The sequence below is a fragment of the Cupressus sempervirens genome, chromosome 1, assembly GCF_028749045.1.
Source record: "Cupressus sempervirens isolate cs-2001-9-10 chromosome 1, ASM2874904v1, whole genome shotgun sequence".
NCBI lineage: Eukaryota > Viridiplantae > Streptophyta > Pinopsida > Cupressales > Cupressaceae > Cupressus > Cupressus sempervirens.
In genome coordinates, this window is record NC_143118.1 from 399,728,849 (window position 1) to 399,747,197 (window position 18,349).

Consider the following 18,349-nt stretch of genomic DNA (forward strand, 5'->3'; position numbering starts at 1 on the left):
TGAAGTCTTGATTAGTATTGTGTATTAATGAATTTTATATCATATTAATGAATGTTATATGATTGTATTGACTGAATGTTATAGTTCATAAATGGATGAATGAATGAATGAAGCATGTAATTATATGATAATGGGTAATTTAGATTGATGTTAGGGGGAGGGGCCTGAGGCTAGATGAGCTTCCACCTTCATGGGGTTAGCCTTGTTAAGTAGAGAATATTAAAGTATTCTCGAAACCAAGTGAAGCTCAAATTAACATGCCAAGGAATCTTAAATTCAATTTATCTACCTCTCATCTTCTCATCCCAATAAGTCATCTTTTCTACAAATTTTTTCATATTCAATATTCTATTATTCACAATCTTGATAATGGTAGCCTCCATCTTGTCGGTAAGTTGTTCCTATCCTATCCTTTTATTTTAAAAAATGTGTCTATTTCTCTCCTACCATAACTCCCATATGACAATAGATGGTGTTGCAATCCACAAGCCACCATAAAAATAGTCCTTATTTCAAATAGGCCAAGCTTGAAACATGCTTAGGATTGACCTTGGTATTGCTAACTTCCATCCAAAATTGTTATGTAACTAGCTCCAACATTGGTGAGAGTATTTGCAGGTTCATAACATGCACCTACTTGGACCTACATATCCTTTTTCTTTGAATGTATCAGCAATAAGGATTTTATTTTGTAGTGCTAACCATGAGAACAATCCTACCTTAGGTAAGCATTTTTTTATCCCAATACAATCACAATTAGATTTTTGTCTTTGGTCTTAGCTATTTTCTAATTAGGTAATTATAGCCCTCCTTAGTGTTCTAGTTTCTAGTAGTCATTTGACAGTTTCTCTGAACACCTCATGTCCTCCATTGGTGCCATTTACCTTGAATCCAATAGAAATCCACAAACCATAGTCAATGAGGACTATTGGAGAAACCTTCATTACTGCATCCAAACCAAGGTAACCCATTTACTTTGTGTTTGTAATCCATGGAAAGACTTGTAAACCTATATCCATATTGCAACTTTATTAAACTAATTTCTCCTCTTTCACTTTTTGTGCTTAGAATTGGTATTGTTATTCAAAGATGGTAGTAGAGAAAGCAGTGTGTGAGTATGTGATGTTTAAAGGTAGACTTCATTTGATAACATTTTTAATTGCTTTTAATTTGAAAAATGAGCATATTAACCCATAATTGGGTGACAAAATGTTTAATAATGTTGTTCTCAAAACTAGATTTATATGAGGCCATAATACTTCATCAAGTCTTCAATATCATCTCTTAAATGGGGGCCATAATTTTTTGCAAAAAAATAGTGCTCCATCACTGCTAACTCTTCAATATCCTTCTAAGAGAGGTGACGTTATATTATCAGTGAATTAAAATTTTAGTCCAAAAAGCCATTCTTCGTTGCATTTTCCACTCAATGTGTTCATAAAATGAATGAAAATGAAGATCACGTCACATTTTAGAGGTTTATTCACCTTTTACATGTTTGGAAGAGTAGAAAAAGGTCATAACATGTGTGGACGGTCTAAATTTAGATCCTTATCAAATTTAAGATGAATCAATATGCATTCATGTTTCATTGTGTCTAATGTGGAAATGAATTAGTGTAGTGGAAAAATATATTCTAATCACACAAGAAAGATCCAACATAGAAGTTCAACAAGTTTAATAGTATCTAGTAAAAATGTTCAACAAGTTTCAAGAGGAATTCTCAAATTCAATTACAGATGGAATGTCTAGAAGGCAGTCTATAAGTATAATTAAATTTTCCATCAAAGTGTATTTTTATCCTATAGATTATTTTTGTTCTTCTAAAGAAGAATTTCCTCAATACCATTATAGTTACATAGTCAAGAAGAATACCATTTTTTTTATCTCATCTTACTTAACCATATATTTGACATCACGGAGTTAAGTACCTAGATTCCACTACCTCAAACTAATGTGTTAGCTCAAATGATTTTTAATATAGAAAGGAAGATATCTTATTTTCCTTTGGAGTCATTTACCTTCAAGGATATCAATGAACTTTCAACTAGTGGTATAGTTGAAATAGAAGTTAAAGATGTGGTCTACCAAAATAATATAAATTGTCAATCATCCAATTGTTCTCATGCAGTCAACCTGAATAAGAATATTTAAAATCTCATGAAGAGTTTGATGGAGAAGAATCATTGGGATGAGAAACATAGAGAGCCATATAGGAGCCATTGAATGGTTTGGAGATAAAATCTACGAATGTATCAATAAATGTTCTTATTTGAATGCAAGCATAATGTGTGTTTTGTGGAGCATTTATAGTTTGAATCTATTCTATTTTTGAAACCTCTGATCAAGTAGACACCCTAGCATTGTAATCGCACATTTGTGGTATTACAAAATTGTGCATGATGGGATCTATAACTTGATAGTAATGAAACAATGCTTTGAAGGTGGTTGTAAGAGAGTTGAATAGAGCATTTCATAAATTTTAAGAGTGACAATAAGTTCTAAAAAAGAGGAACATGGAAGGATTAGAGAAATAAGTGAAGGAAAAATTAACATTATTTATTATTTTCATTACAAGTATCTTGTTGCTAGTAGTCAGCTAGGAAAATGTCTCTACTTAGTTACACAATTCATTTCTAGAAATGTAAATTTCTTCTCTAAATTCAATATCATGGGTTTTGAAGAGTCTTCCACTTTTATCTTATCTTGTTGTTGATAGATAAATTATAGGTCATCAATCATTCTTTTAAATACTAAATTTTATGAGAAAACAAAGAATCATGAATATGATGACTAGATGAAGAACACTGTGCAGGTCAAAACAAGAAACTGATGTATGAATCTATATCATAATTTTGGTTGAACAATTTGGCTTTGGCTAGGGAAGATTCAAATTTACATGTGATGCAAGGGTAGATTTGGTGCAACTCTAATTTTTTATTCTTATTTGCAGTAGTAAGGAGCAGTCAATTATTTCCTTATAGAAAAGTATCTATGTTTAAAGGCACCAAGTCAAGCTTCCACAAAAAGACTAATTTGTAGGCATTTTTTTTGAGATGGCTAGTGGAGGATGGTATTGGATTGTTGTTTTAGGAATTGGCTCATTTATAAAGATACCATGCTCATGAGAAAGAAATCATGTTGTAGGCACTAAAGGGAATCATCAAGAGCCATATAGCTTAGAGCATTTTCTTTGTTGAAGGGAGGCAGTGGCATTTGTAAGCAACATTTTTCAATTTTACAGTGATCTTCATCATTGAAGATGGTGTTGATTTCTTAAGTTTCATTTAGTGATCATTTGTTGTCTTTTGTGTTAGTCTTATTTTCATGTTATAGTGACTTTTGCTAATAAGTATTTTGCTGGTTTTGAATAAGATCTTAGTAATTTCACTCTCATTTGAGTTCTATTGGCTACCATAGTCAATTGCCCTTCATTGGGGTCCTTAACCATTTGATTGCATCAACATTTATATATAAGTTTAAACTTGGGTTTTTAATTTGCATTGTATTTATGATCCTACTTTGGAGTTTGTGGACATGTTCTTAAATAATGTGAATCCTTAATATTGTCTTGAGTGTATTGAGAAAATATAATCTTCTGAAAATGGATGTAGTTTGTTGTTTATTATCATGTGGTTGTATCTTGTTGTAAATCTCAAATATTTTTTGCTTTTGATGTTTGAACTGAAATATTGATCAAGATTATTCTATTTTGATTGAAATGTCATTTTACTTCCTCTTAATAGGGAAAGCTTGGAAGTGATCTACACATTGATTTGGAGGACAATGAATCCCCATGTGATGGGGAAGTATTGTATGTTCTCTTTAGCCTACAAGCTGGCAAAATCACGCAGATGGATAATACTCTCAAGATATGAAGATGGCTTTAAAAATAGTTAAACAGAGGAGGGGATTTGGCTACATTCCTACTATACAAATGTTTAATGTTCTCCTATATGGTTTAGTTCAAAAGAAGTAGGTAAGTTCTATTGAGAATTGTGTCTCAACCTTGCAAACTATTTTTGAAAAATTGTAGAAAATTTTAGAATTTCTTTGTGGTATTTTTCCACATGTTTATGAGTTGGAAAAAGGTGTATGAGTTGTTAAAAATGTGTCTTGTCCCTAGTACAATATAGGAGAACTATTTTTAGAGTATAAACTACTCATTATATGACTTTTATGGGGGTCTAAACTAGAGGAAAAAATTATGGACAAAAATGCTATTCTTGGAGTGAAAAATGACAAGTGGGTAACATGTGGCATGGTTGTTTTGCCCATGGTTTTGGCCCATGGTTTTGTAGGACCACAAATGGTTTCCAAGTTGTAAATCACTATAAAAAGAGGGCTTGGGGAGGTGTTTAAATCATCAAGTTCTGTTTGCAAGACTCGGTGCTAGAAGAAGTCTCTCTGAGTCTAAGTTCGAGTTTGAGTTATGGTGATGTGCTCCTATAAGAACTCACGTTGCAAGTGTATTGCAATCTTCTTGATTTGAGAATACATTATGCAGGTTTTGGAGGGTGGGAATTTTCTCCTAGAAGGATTTCCCCATGGTCATCATTGTGTTATGCTTTCATTTTTATTTTCGTTATGTTATTATGGATTTCTTGAGATTTCTGCAATAGTTAGTTGAATTTGAATAGTCATCCTCTCAAAGATTAGTGTAGGAAGGGATTTTGTGTACCTTTGCTTCCTTACAAGTGGTATGAGAGCCTAGCCAATTTTGGTTCTAATAGTTGGGTACAAGGTTTTTTGAGCTAATTAGGGTTTGAGTGGGAGCTTGTGTAGAGGTTTTTATTTCTATGTTGCAGGATTGCAAAGATGGCAAGCATATTAGAGAGGATTGATGTAGAGAAGTTTTCTAGCACAAGCTTTGAGATGTGGAAGCTGAAGATGGAAGATTTATTGATTGATAATAATCTATGGGATGTGATTGATGAGAAGAAGTTGAGGCCCATTGATCCAACTTTAGCATAGTATGATGTGATAGATAGAAAAGCTAAATGTCTCATCAGATTGTGTCTTGCAAATTCAATTCTAATTAATGTCCATGAAGAACCTACTGTGAAGAATATTTGGAAGAAGCTAAGTGATATCTACCAAGAGAAATCACTTGTGAATAAGAATTTCTTGAGGAGGAAGTTATATTCCTTGAGAATGGAATAAGGTGGATGGATTTCTGAGCATCTTGAAAGTTTTAATATGTCAGTGACTCAATTGACCTTAGTTAAGAAAGGTGTCAAATCTTTCTATGTTCATTATTAGACTCATGGGATAGCCATGTCATGACCATAGGGATAACTTTAGTTGTCTTGAAGATGGAGGATATTGTTGGTTCTCTATTTTCTAAGGAGATGAGAAGGAAGCTCTCTCTCAATGCCAAAGAGGCTTTGAGTGTTTGAGGAAGACCAAAAGAAAGAGGAAAGAATCAAAAGCAACATGGCCATTCTAAGTCCAAGAATAAGGGGAGATCAAAATCTCTTGGTAAGTCGAAGGCGATCTGCTGGAATTGTGGCAAACCTGGACACTTCCAAAAGGACTGCAAAGAGGAGAAGAAGAAAAAGAAGAACAAGCAATATTTTAATTTTGAGTCTGAGAAGGAAGATGGAGATGTTTTCATCATAGCCATGGCCACTCATGTAGGTGAAAATGCATGATTGATAGACTCAAGTGCATCTTTTCACATGAATCCTAATAGAAATTGGTTTAGTAAGTATGAAAAGTTTGATGGTGGTAAGGTGTATTTGGGTTATAACTCAATTCTTAATATTGTTGGTCATGGAAGTATTCATGTGAAATTTTCTGATGGTAGAATTAGAAGATTTGATGGTATCTTGCATATCCCATGACTAGCAAGGAATTTTTTATCTGTCAGAAAGCTAATAAATGTGGGTGTGCATGTACAGTTTTCTAAAGCAGGTGTGAAAATGGTGAGAGGTGCTACGGTAATAGCAAGAGGAAGCAGATTGGGTATATTGTACTAGCTTGATGCATGCATGATTGAATGTAATAGTAATTCTGATAAGACTATGAAGAGGACTACTTTTTTGGAGAAGGAGAGGGTTTCTCTTTCAACAAATGATCATGGTTTTTGGGTACCCAAGGGTGCTCTATCTACTGAATCAAAGTTACCTATAGAGGAGACTATGTTAGGGCACCAGAGACTTGGCCACATAGGTGAGAACATTCTGCAAACCTTAAAAAGTAAAAACCTCATTGATGGGTTAAATGACTACAATCTTGAGTTTGATTTTTGTGAGCATTGGATCTATGGTAAACAAAATTGCATTTATTTTTACTCAAGCTCTCATAAGTCCTCATGTATTTTGGATCTAATCTATTCAAATGTATTTGGTCTAGTTGATTTTCCTTCTATTGGTAGATCAATTTATTATGTTTCTTTTGTTGATGATTTTAGTTAAAGAACATGGGTTTATTTCCTTAGGATTAAAGATGAAGTTTTCAGTCAATTTAAAGAATTTAAAGCAATGTTTGAGTTGCAAACTGGAAAGAAGATAAAGTGTTTGAGAATTGATAATGTTGGTGAATTTTGTTCCAATTATTTCAACACATTTTGTAAAGATTTTGATATTAAAAGAGAGAAGACAACTCTATGTTCTCCACAACAGAATGGAGTTGTAGAAAGAATGAACCTGACCTTGATGGAGAAGGCTAGGAGTATGTTGAGTGGAGTTGGACTAGAACACAAGTTTTGGGTTGAAGCTATAGCCATTGCCTGCTACATGATAGATAGGTCTCCTACATCAGCTCTTGCTAATAAGACACCAATGGAAGCATGATCAGGCCACAAGCCTTCACTTAGACATCTAAGAGTTTTCGGTTGTGAGGCATATGCTCATGTATCAAAGGAGAAGAGGACAAAATTGGACAACAAAGTTTTCAAATGTATCTTCATCGGATATGGTTATGGTGTGAAAGGATATAAGATTTGGGATCCTGTTGCACAAAAGGTATTTAATTCTAGAAGTGTTATATTTAGAGAAATTAAACCTTCTTCTATTACAGTGCAGCAGAACAGATAAAAGAAAAGAAAGATGTGATTCAAATTCCTGCTACACCTGAAAAAGTTGAATCGAGGCCCTTAGAAAAAAAAGATGTTGAAGAGAGCTCTACGATCTCTGAATTATTAGAGAAAGAGGGAGAACCTAATTATGAACCTAAACATGAACTTGAACCAAATCTTGTTCGAAGGTCTAGTAAGCAGAGGAAACCACTAGAAAGGTATGGATATTCTCCTGATGATTGGAGGTGTATATTTTATTTGAATGCTAATATTGATGAACTGAAATATGTAGAAGAGGCTCTTGGTGTGAATGATTTTGAGTCCTAAAAATAGCCATGGAAGAAGAGATTGCATCTTTCAAGAGGAATGACACATGGGACCTTGTACCATTACCTGAAGGATGGAAGCCTATTGGTTGTAAATGCATGTTCAAAAGGAAGATAGGTTCAGATGGAAGCATTAAGAAGTATAAAGCACTATTGGTTGCAAAAGGTTACTCCCAGGTTGCAGGAATTGACTATGGTGAAAAATTTTCTCCTATAGAAAAAATGAAATCCATTCAATTTTTACTTTCTATTGCAGTAGGTTATGATCTAGAAATTGAGCAAATAGATTTGAAGACAACTTTCCTTCATGGAAATTTGGAGGAAGAGATTTATATGAAACAACCAAAGCACTTTGTGGTGAAAAGTAAAAGTCATTTGGTTTGTAAATTGAAGAAATACATGTATGGTCTAAAATAAAGTCCTAGGATGTGGTACCAGAAGTTTGATACATATGTATATAGTTTTGGATTTGTGTGATCCAAATCTGATCACTATATATACTACAAGTCTAGTGGTGATAATTTCCTAGTTATTGCCTTATATGTTGATGACATGTTGTTTGTTGGCAAAGGAAAATGTTTTATTATAGAATTAAAATCTCAGCTCTTAGCAAAGTTTGAAATGAAAGATCTTGGTGCACTAAGGTACATTTTGGGAATGGATATTATAAGAGATAGACAAAATTGAAAGCTTTGGCTAGGCCATATTAAGTATGTTGGTAACATTCCAAGAAGATTCAATATGCAAGATTCCAGACCATTGAGTGTTCCTATTACTATAGGAGCTTTCTAGCTCATAGTGTCCTTCATCCCCTTTAGAGATGGAAGAGATGAGTCGAGTACCATATCAAAGTGTTGTTGGAAGTTTGATGTATGTTATGGTCTGTACAAGACTAGACATTTCCCAAGTAGTGGGAGTACTTTCTCTTTACATGTCTAATCTAGGAAGAGATCATTGGGATGCAATAAAAAGAGTTTTCAAATATTTGCAAGGTACCTTAGAGTACTCTATATGTTTCCATGGAATAGGAAATGACCATTCCTTAGATACTCAAGGCTATGTGGATTCAGATTGGACTGAAAATGTTGATAGAAGAAGATCCACCAGTGCATATGTGTTTACAATATTTAGTGGTGCAATTAGTTAGATGAGAAAGTGATAAGTTGTGGTTGCTTTGTCCACTACAGAGGCAAAGTATATGGCAGCTACTCATGCTTGCAAGGAAGCTATCTAGCTTAAGAGACTATGCTAAGATATAGAGTTCAAACAAGGTGCAGTGACAATGTATAGTGATAGTCAAAGTGCAATATGTCTAGTGAAGAACCTAACATTTCATGCCAGGACTAAGCAGATTGATATACAATATCATTTTGTGAGAGATATGGTCAAGGATGGTAAGGTGAAGCTAGAGAAGGTGGAGAATTTGGCAAATGTTGTTGATGCATTAACTAAGCCCATGAGCATAGAGAAATTCAGATGGTGTTCGAAGTCTATGGGCCTCTCTACCCCTAGCAATTAAGCCCATGACACTTTGGATCCCCTAACTCTTGCAAGGTGTTTAACAAGTGGGAGAATGTTGAGAATTATGTCTCAACCTTGTAAGCTATTTTTGGAAAATTGAAGAAAATTCTAGAATTCATTTGTGGTAGTTTTCCACATGTTTATGAGTTGGAAAAAGGTGTATGAGTTGTTAAAAATGTGTCTTGTCCCTAGTACAATATAGGACTATTTTTAGAATATAAACAACTTATTATATGACTTTTATGGGGGTCTAAACTAGAGGACAAAATTATGGATGAAAATGCTATTCTTGGGGTTACAAATGACAAGTGGGTTATATGTGACATGGTTGTTTTGCCAATGGTTTTGGCCCATGGTTTTGTAAGACCACAAATGGTTTCCAAGTTGTAAATCACTATAAAGGAGGAATTGGGGAGGTGTTTGAATCACCAAGTTCTGTTTGCAAGATTGGGTGCTAGAAGGAGTCTCTCTGAGTCTGAGTCCAAGTTTGAGTTGTGGTAATGTGCTCCTATAAGAACTTGCATTGCAAGTGTATTGTAATCTTCTTGATTTGAGAATACATTGTGCAAGTTTTGGAGGGCGAGGTTTTTCTCTCATAAGGGTTTCCCCATGGTAATCATTATGGTATGAATTCATTGTTATTTTGATTATGTTATTATGCATTTCTTGAGATTTCTATAATAGTTAGTTGAATTTACATAATCATCCTCTCAAAGATTAGTTTAGGAACTGATTCCGCACACCGTTTCTTCCTTACAAGTTCCCATTCACCTTTGATTATTTGGGACACAATGGTGTTAGATTGTAATATAGTCAACCCTCAATTCAAGGTTATAGAAAACAACTACTAAATATTTACATCATTGAGTATTGATATCTTCTCTTGTAATGCAAGAGACAAATGATTCATCTTATATTTAGGATTGCCACAACTTTCCTCTTATTTTTTCAAATAGGCAAGTAATTAAATTACCTTTGATAGATCATTGAAATTATAATTCAAAGAAGATGGACAATTCTCTCAAGATTATTGACATGTCATTGGCCAGGGTATCTCCAAATTATTCTGAATTTGATTTTGTTAGGTTACTAGAAAGACAATGACATTCAGTTTGCATTGTTCTAGATAGTACTTTATAAACTTCTTATAATATGAACAGATTTTGTTATATATAATTTTGTGAGGAGGGTATTTTAATGTCATCTAGGACTCATTCTTTTGAAGAATTTTTTGTAGTGTCTACCCCTAGTTTACATTCAGTTATTATTGTCAAACTCTTTTAGGCTAGTTTATGTTTATGCTTGATGATTAGTAGCATTATTTTCCAAATTATTGGATGTTGTTTTCATACTCATTTGATTTTATGATGAGACTACTTTGGTACTAGTTACTTCATGTATGCATGATTATACCTTAACGATAATTATTTATAGTGATTTCAATTATTTAATGATATTAGTTATATGGATTATTTGTACGTATTTTCTATGGATACTTACCCCATACATGCATGTGTATGGTGTGCGTGTATGTTTTCTTTATGTGTGACGTTTATGATGTGGTTAAGGAAATGAGTTGTACTCACCTGCTAGTCAAGATCTACACAATGTACCACTTCATGTCATTTCCTATTTAGTTTAGAATATATGAGTTTGTACATGCATGGATTTTATGCAGATTGCAGGTATCAAGTATTGACTTCCCTAAACTGCCAAGATGAGTGTACTCTATCGCAATATCTCAATGGTAAGAGAGGGGAGATAAATTCTTGAGTCCAAATCCTAACCTTAAAACCAATTGTCCTAGAAATTAAGACAAGTATCTAAGATGATTACCCTTCTGAATTCATCGTATGGCATAAATTTGTGATTATAACCCTTGAGTTTGATTTTGTATGTTATATTTTATGATGGGGTTTCATATTTCATCTTTTAGGTCTTTGGTGATTTTTTTGTTAATTTAGTCAAATTGAAAGATTAATTAATGATTTGATTTAATGGAAAATGAGTAAGATAATTTCAATGTTTAATTATATTTAATTAATTGAAAATTAATTAAATAAAAAGAATAAAATTTAAAGAGAAAATTATAATTCTATTTTGAGAGCGTAATAATATTTAATTAATTTAATAATAATATATTTAGGAGATTATTTTTAAATAAATGCTACATATTATTATCACTTAAGTTAATAAATATTATATTAAAAATGCTTCAAAAATTATTAAGAGAGAGAAAGCAATTATTTAATAAATTTTATGTCAATTAAAATTGCATAAAGCTTATGCATGAAATTAAAATACAATAAATTAAATTAAAAAGAGAAAGCAAATAACTTTAATAAAGATATTTTATATTGCAAAAAGAGTGCCTGAAAACATAACAGATAAGTAAATAAAGAGTTAAAAGGTTGTGATCAAGGAGTTCCCTCAGGTGATCACACAATTCGTGCCCCAAATTTAGGGGAGAATTCCTTGTTAGCAATTGAGAGTTCTTTCTCCAGGGACCAGGATTTTTGGAGAAGGGATTTTCAAAGAGAAGGTTTTGGGGAGAAAAGAGAATTCTCTCACAATCTTTAGCTGGTTGCATATTAGCATCATATTTAGGTAGAATCTTGTGCTTTATTCACATAATGAATTATGTAATTTAATATTCCTGTCTAAATCGTGTTTGTTAATCTATTTTCCAATTTTCATTTGTATGAATTTTTCAATCTTTCATTCTAAATCTATTGATATTCATATCAAATTCCATCTATATATCAGGATTGAAAATCAATTAGAAACCCTCATTTTGTAGATTAAAGAAATTAGCATTTTGATCAGGAAGGGTTTGAAATGAAATCAAAATTTTAAAATATAAATTTGATTGGTTTGTCTAGTTTCCCTATTAGACTAAATTCACAAAGTTTATATATATATATATATATATATATATATATATATATATATATATATATATATATATATATATGAGGGGGGAAATTGTTTTAAAAACAAATTTTATTAAAATAAATAATTAAATAAAAATATAATTTAAATTGGGTGGGAGGCGGGTTCCACACCCCACCTCCCCACTCGGTGACATTAATGGTCACCGTTGCTCATAGTAGGTACTGCAACAACACTAGTAGTACCTTGTACTGCTATTATGGCCATAGCGTTTTGCAGCAGTAGCCGTCATGGCAACAGCCATAGCCTTTGAAGGCTAGCCATGCGGGCCTTAAACGCTCATTAAAAATACATGTTTTATTGATTTTAATTATAATTTATATTTAATTAAATTATTATTTATCAATAATTTTATTAATAAAATTTGTTAATTATTAATTAATTAATATTTAATATATTATTAATATATTTTTGGATTTTAATAATTATTAATTAATTTAATTAAATTTAGTTTAATTAAGTTTAATTAATAATAAATATTATCTAATAAAGTTTTAAATTTATCTATTTTATTATTATTATTAATGATTTTGATTTTTAATAGAATTGTAATTATTTTATTTGAAAATCAATAATTATTATTTTAATAATTTAATAAATAAGTACCTTTAAATTATTTTAGAATATTTAATTGTAATAAGATAAGGGTAATTGTGCAATTTGTTCAAATACAAGAAATAGGTTAAATTGAAAGGGTTAAACTATAAATCTTATCTACTTGAAAACTTACATGGAAATGAAAACTTAAACCATACTGTTAACTTAGACTCTATGTCTTCAAAATCAAACAAAACTCTGAAACTACACTATTAACTATAGGTTGTCATATGTTTTGGGGTTTGGGTTGACTATAGTGTTGACCAGTCTTAGGATATTACTAGAGGCTCAGGAGTTTTATGTTTGTGATGTCATGATGATAATTTGATCTTGATCTTTTATACTCAACCATGGTAATGTGTCTGGTATGCTCTATGATGAGTTTGGATTTATTGTTCGTTATTGCTTTCCAATGTTCTTGTGTGAAGTTCAGGTGAATGGTATGACCTATTTGACTTAACCTTTGAGTCTTTGATCACTTATTTTTGGGATGCTTTCCAATTTCTTGTAAAGAATTGAGGTGTTATTGTGGATTATCCCTTGATGCTTTCTAGTCACTTGTATAGGGCTAAGGTAAAAATTGTGATTCCTTGATTTGTACATTTATGAGCCTGGGGTAGGTAATTTGTATGTTAAGTTGGGAACTGGCTTGCAATGGAGGCCGATGCCCTAAAGAGGCTGACGGGTAACCCATTGTATGTAGTTAATAAGTGAAAGCACTACACTAAATTAGAGTAAAATGAACCTAATAAGAGTCTTTGTCTTTCCTCACCCATGCCTCGAGTGCTAGTACAGACTAGGATGTGAGTAGTGAGGATGCTTGGTTATGACCTTGCATCATTAATATGCCTTGTTAGTACAAAAGGATACTAGTGCTACATAGAGTCACTAGGGGGCCAGAGGATTAAAAGACTAGCTAGGTAACCCTAGAGCTGGTTCGTGTGATGACACTTGCCTACTAGCAGTATAGATTTTCTACGTGTCTTTGTTTGCTTCTGGGTTTAGATGTCAATTTATCTTGGAACCTTTGAGTTAGATTACTTTTAGGGTTTTCCTTGACATAGATATTACTTTTGATTTTTGGATTGATATCTTGTTTGGGACTTGAGAATATCTCCTTAGCATGGTGGGAATGAACCTTTTTGGGTTACCATGAGGTCAAGTGGTAGTGCCTTTTACTTTTACCATTAAGATCCGTCTGTTGATGTTGTGGCTGGAGTTCCTTGTCTGCATTTCCTCTCATTCTATCTTTGTGTATTATGATGGATGGTTATATCTATTTGATGGATGATTTCACTTATTGTATTGTATCTTGTTTTATGGATCTGAAAGAGATAATGCAATTTATTTTGTAAATGTATATTCTTTCAGCCTTTCATACCCTGTGACATGTACAATGGATGATTGTGCATTCTGAATTTATTGCCAAGTGGCATTTGGAACAAATGTATATTATTTAAATGGATGAAACTTGCAGTTATTCTTTTATGTGTATGTGTTATTTATTGGACTTAGTATTAATTAAATTTAAATGTGACTCAATGTCTTAGGATCCTTAAGGAATGAAATCAGTTATGTTTTCTTATGTATGATTGTATGTTATTGCTTTCGCTACTTTATGATTATTTTTATATGTTATTTTTATAAAAAAAAAATGTTTGGAAAACTTAGAAAAACTTTAGGTTAGTTCTTTAGGATCCCTTGGTTGGGCGTTACATCTGGTATCAATGCCCAAGTTCTACATTGGGAGCTCTGGGCATATTGGAATGCCACTAGTTGTTAACTAGTTGAACTAAAACAAAATTTAAACTGTTATGTATATCTATTTCAAATTGAAAATGTGAACTAGTTGAACTAAAATTGAATGTAAACTATTAGTTGTATATTTTCAAACTTGAACACCTAGACTTCAAAACTAAAATATACTTAAACCTAAATTAGGTAAAATTGAAAATTGAACTTATGCTATTTTCAAAACATGTGTCTTTTATGTATGTCTTATAGTAGTATGTTTTATGGTTATTATAGCATCTTGTATCTTGGATATTATTGTAGGATGGCATCTGGGACAAGATCTTCAGTTAGAGGTTGTAGCCTAGGTCATGGTAGAGTTCATGGATAAGGAAGAAACACCAGTGTACATGAGTGTGTCCATGAAGGCCTTAATCAGGAAGAGGGTAGGGAAGAGCATGTCAATGAGCATTAGGAAGAGAACCATAGAGAGCAATAGGCTGACTCAGAGGAGGTTGACCTAAGGAAAATAATGAAGACCATCATTGATTGCCTACCTACTATTTAGGGTGTTGGTCAGGATGGAGCACACCAGGAAAGGAATGACCATAGACCTAGGTCTAGGAGCCCTTGGAGAGACTGAAATAGATCAGTTGTAGCTGCTCAAATGAAGGACCTTCAGAGGTCCAAGGTCAAACCCATTAATGGGTTGGGTTTAGGTTATGTAGTCGAGCAATGGCTTATTGCTCTTGACAAGGTTTTTGCTATTCAAGACTTTGACACTAATGTCAAAGTGAGGTTTTCTTTTACCAACTTGAAACTCTTCGGAGCCACATGGTGGACTATCAAAGAGAAGAAACTGGGTATAAACATGAACAATGTCACATGGGAGTTATTTCTGAAAAAATTTTGTGTGTGATTCCTATTGGACGAATGAAATCAATAGAGAGCAGATGAATTCTACAACCTGAGATAGTTCACTATGATCGTAGTAGAGTATGAGCAAAAATTCTATGAGCTCATGCCCTATGTAGGAATTAGTGATAGACTAGCACAATCAGCTCAACATTTCATCAGAGGCTTGAACAATCGTCTAGTTGGGGGTATTAAGGTATTTGAACCTAAAACCCTCAAAGATGTGGTACATCAAGCCATACTTGTAGAGAAAAGTGTTAACCTAGGATAGGGGGGCTTTGTGGGAGAACCTACAGTATCAGGGTCCAAGGGTAATCAAGGAGCAGGTGGTAGTAGGAAACCTCCTTCTGGAGGTAATCAACAACAGGGAGGAACTTATCCTCCAACACAGAGTGGTGGCAATGGTTCCAATGCTAGTAGCTATCGTAATGCTCAGCACAATAGGAAAAATCAAAACACTCAGCCTATAGAGAGCAACTAGTCTTGTGCTAGTGGGGGTAGTGTTTAGTAGTCTAGTGCACCTAGAGTGTAGAGGAGTTTCGACGGAGAGTGTTTCTCATGTGGACAACGTGGACACAAGTCATCCCATTGCCCTCAATGGAAATCACAATTCTCATATCAAAGACCTACAGCTTTAGAACCTACATTTGGAGACATAGGTTGGTCCTAGAGAGTGTTCTCGGTGGAGACATATCCTCCTACAAGGGGAAAGGGTCCAATGGGACCCACACAGTGGGTTCCTTAGTTTTACCATACTTGTAGGCTTCCACGAGTAAGCCTAAGTCTAGGGGAGGTGGATGTAGTGCCTGCCCCTAGTTCAGATTTAGTTATTATTGTCAAACTCCTTTAGGCCAGTTTATGCTTATGCTTGATGATTAGTAGCATTATTTTCCAAATTATTGGATGTTGTTTTCATACTCAGTTGATTTTATGATGAGTCTACTTTGGTACTAGTTACTTCATGTATGCATGATTATACCTTGATGATGATTATTTATGGTGATTTTAGTTTTTTATTGATATTAGTTATATGAATTATTTGTACGTGTTTTCTATGGATTCTTACCCAATACTTGCATGTGTATGGTGTGTGTGTGTGTGTTTTCTTTATGTATGACATTTCCAGTGTGGTTAAGGAAGGGAGTCGTAGTCACCTGCTAGTTGGGATCTACATGATACACTACTTCCTACCATTACCTTTTTAGTTTAGAATATATGTGTTTGTACATGCATGGATTTTATGCAGATTGCAAGTACCAAGTGTCGACTACCCTAAATTGCCAAGATGAGCATACTCTATCACAATATCTCAACAGTAAGACGGGGGAGATAAATTCTTGAGTCCAAATCCTGACCTTAAAACCAATTGCCCTAGAAATTGGGACAAGTATCTGAGATGATTACCCTTCCAAATTCACTGTATGACGTAAATTTGTGATTATAACCCTTGAGTTTGATTTTGTATGTTATATTTTTTGATGGGTTTTCATATTTCGTCTTTTAGGTCTTTGGCAATTTCTCTATTAATGAAGTCAAATTAAAAGATTAATTAATGATTTAATTTAATGGAAAATTATTAAGATAATTTCAATATTTAATTGATTGAAAATTAATTAAATAAAAAGAATAAAATTTAAAGAGGAAATTATAGTTCTATTTTGAGAGCGTAATAATATTTAATTAATTTAATAATAATATATTTAGGAGATCATTTTTTTTAAAATGCTAAATATTATTATTACTTAATAAATATTATATTATAAATGTTTCAAAAATTATTAAGAGAGAGAAAGCAGTTATTTAATAAAGTTAATTTTAATTAAGAATTTAAAATATAATGAATTAAATTAAAAAGAGAAAGCAAATAAATTTAATAAAGATATTTAATATTCTAAAAAGAGTGCATGAAAACATAAAAGATAAGTAAATAAAGAGTTAAAGGGTTCTGATCAAGGAGTTCCCTCAGGTGATCACATAATTAGTGCCCCGAATTTAGGGGAGAACTCCTTATCAGCAATTGAGAGTTCATTCTCCACGGATTGGGATTTTTGGAAAAGGGATTTTTAAAGAGAAGGTTTTGGGGAGAAAAGAGAATTCTCTCACAATCTTCGGGTGGTTACATATTAGCATCAAATTCAAGTAGAATCTTGTGATTTATTCGCACGATGAATTATGTAATTTAATATTCATGTCTACATCATGTTTGTTAATCTGTTTTCCAATTTTCGTTTGTATGAATCTTTCAATCTAAATCTATTGATATTTGTATCAAATTCTATCTATATATCAGGATTGAAAAGCAATTAGAAACCCTCATTCTATAGATTAAAGAAATTAATATTTTGATCAGGAAGGGTTTGAAATGAAATTGAAATTTTAGAATATAAATTTGACTGGTTTGTTTGGGTTTCCCTATCAGACTAATTCTGCAAAGTTTTTATATATATATTGGGGGGGGGGGAGTTGTTTAAAAAACAAATTTTATTAAATAAATAAATAAATAAAAATATAATTTAAATTGGGTGGGAGGCAGGTTCCACACCCCACCTCCCCATCCAGTGGCATTAATGGTCGATGATGCTCGTAGTAGGTACTCTAACAATAGCCATCATGGTAGTGGCCATAGCCTCTAAAGGCCAGTCGTGCGGGCCCTAAATGCTCATTAAAAATGTGTTTTTTTATTGTTTATAATTATAATTTATATTAAATTTAATTATTATTTATTAATAATTTTTTTAATAAACTTTGTTAATTATTAATTAATTAATGTTTAATATATTATTAATATAGTTTTGGGTTTTAATAATTATTAATTAATTTAATTTAGTTTAGTTTAGTTTAGTTTAATTAATAATTAATATTATCTAATAAAGTTTTAAATTTATCTATTTTATTATTATTAATGATTTTGATTTTTAATAAAATTGTAATTATTTTATTTGAAAATCAATAATTATTATTTAATAATGTAATAAATAATTACCTTTAAATTATTTTAGAATATTTAATTGTAATCAAATAAGGGTAATTGTGCAATTTGTTCAAATACAAGAAATAGGTTAAATTGTAAGGGTTAAACTATAAATCTTATCTACTTGAAAACTTACATGGAAATGAAAACTTAAACCATACTATTAACTTAGACTGTGTGTCTTCAAAATCAAACAAAACTCTGAAACTACATTGTTAACTATAGGTTGTCATATGTTTTTGGGTTTGGGTTGACTAGAGTGTTGACCAATCTTAGGATGTTACCAAAGGCTCGAGAGTTTTGTGTTTGTGATTT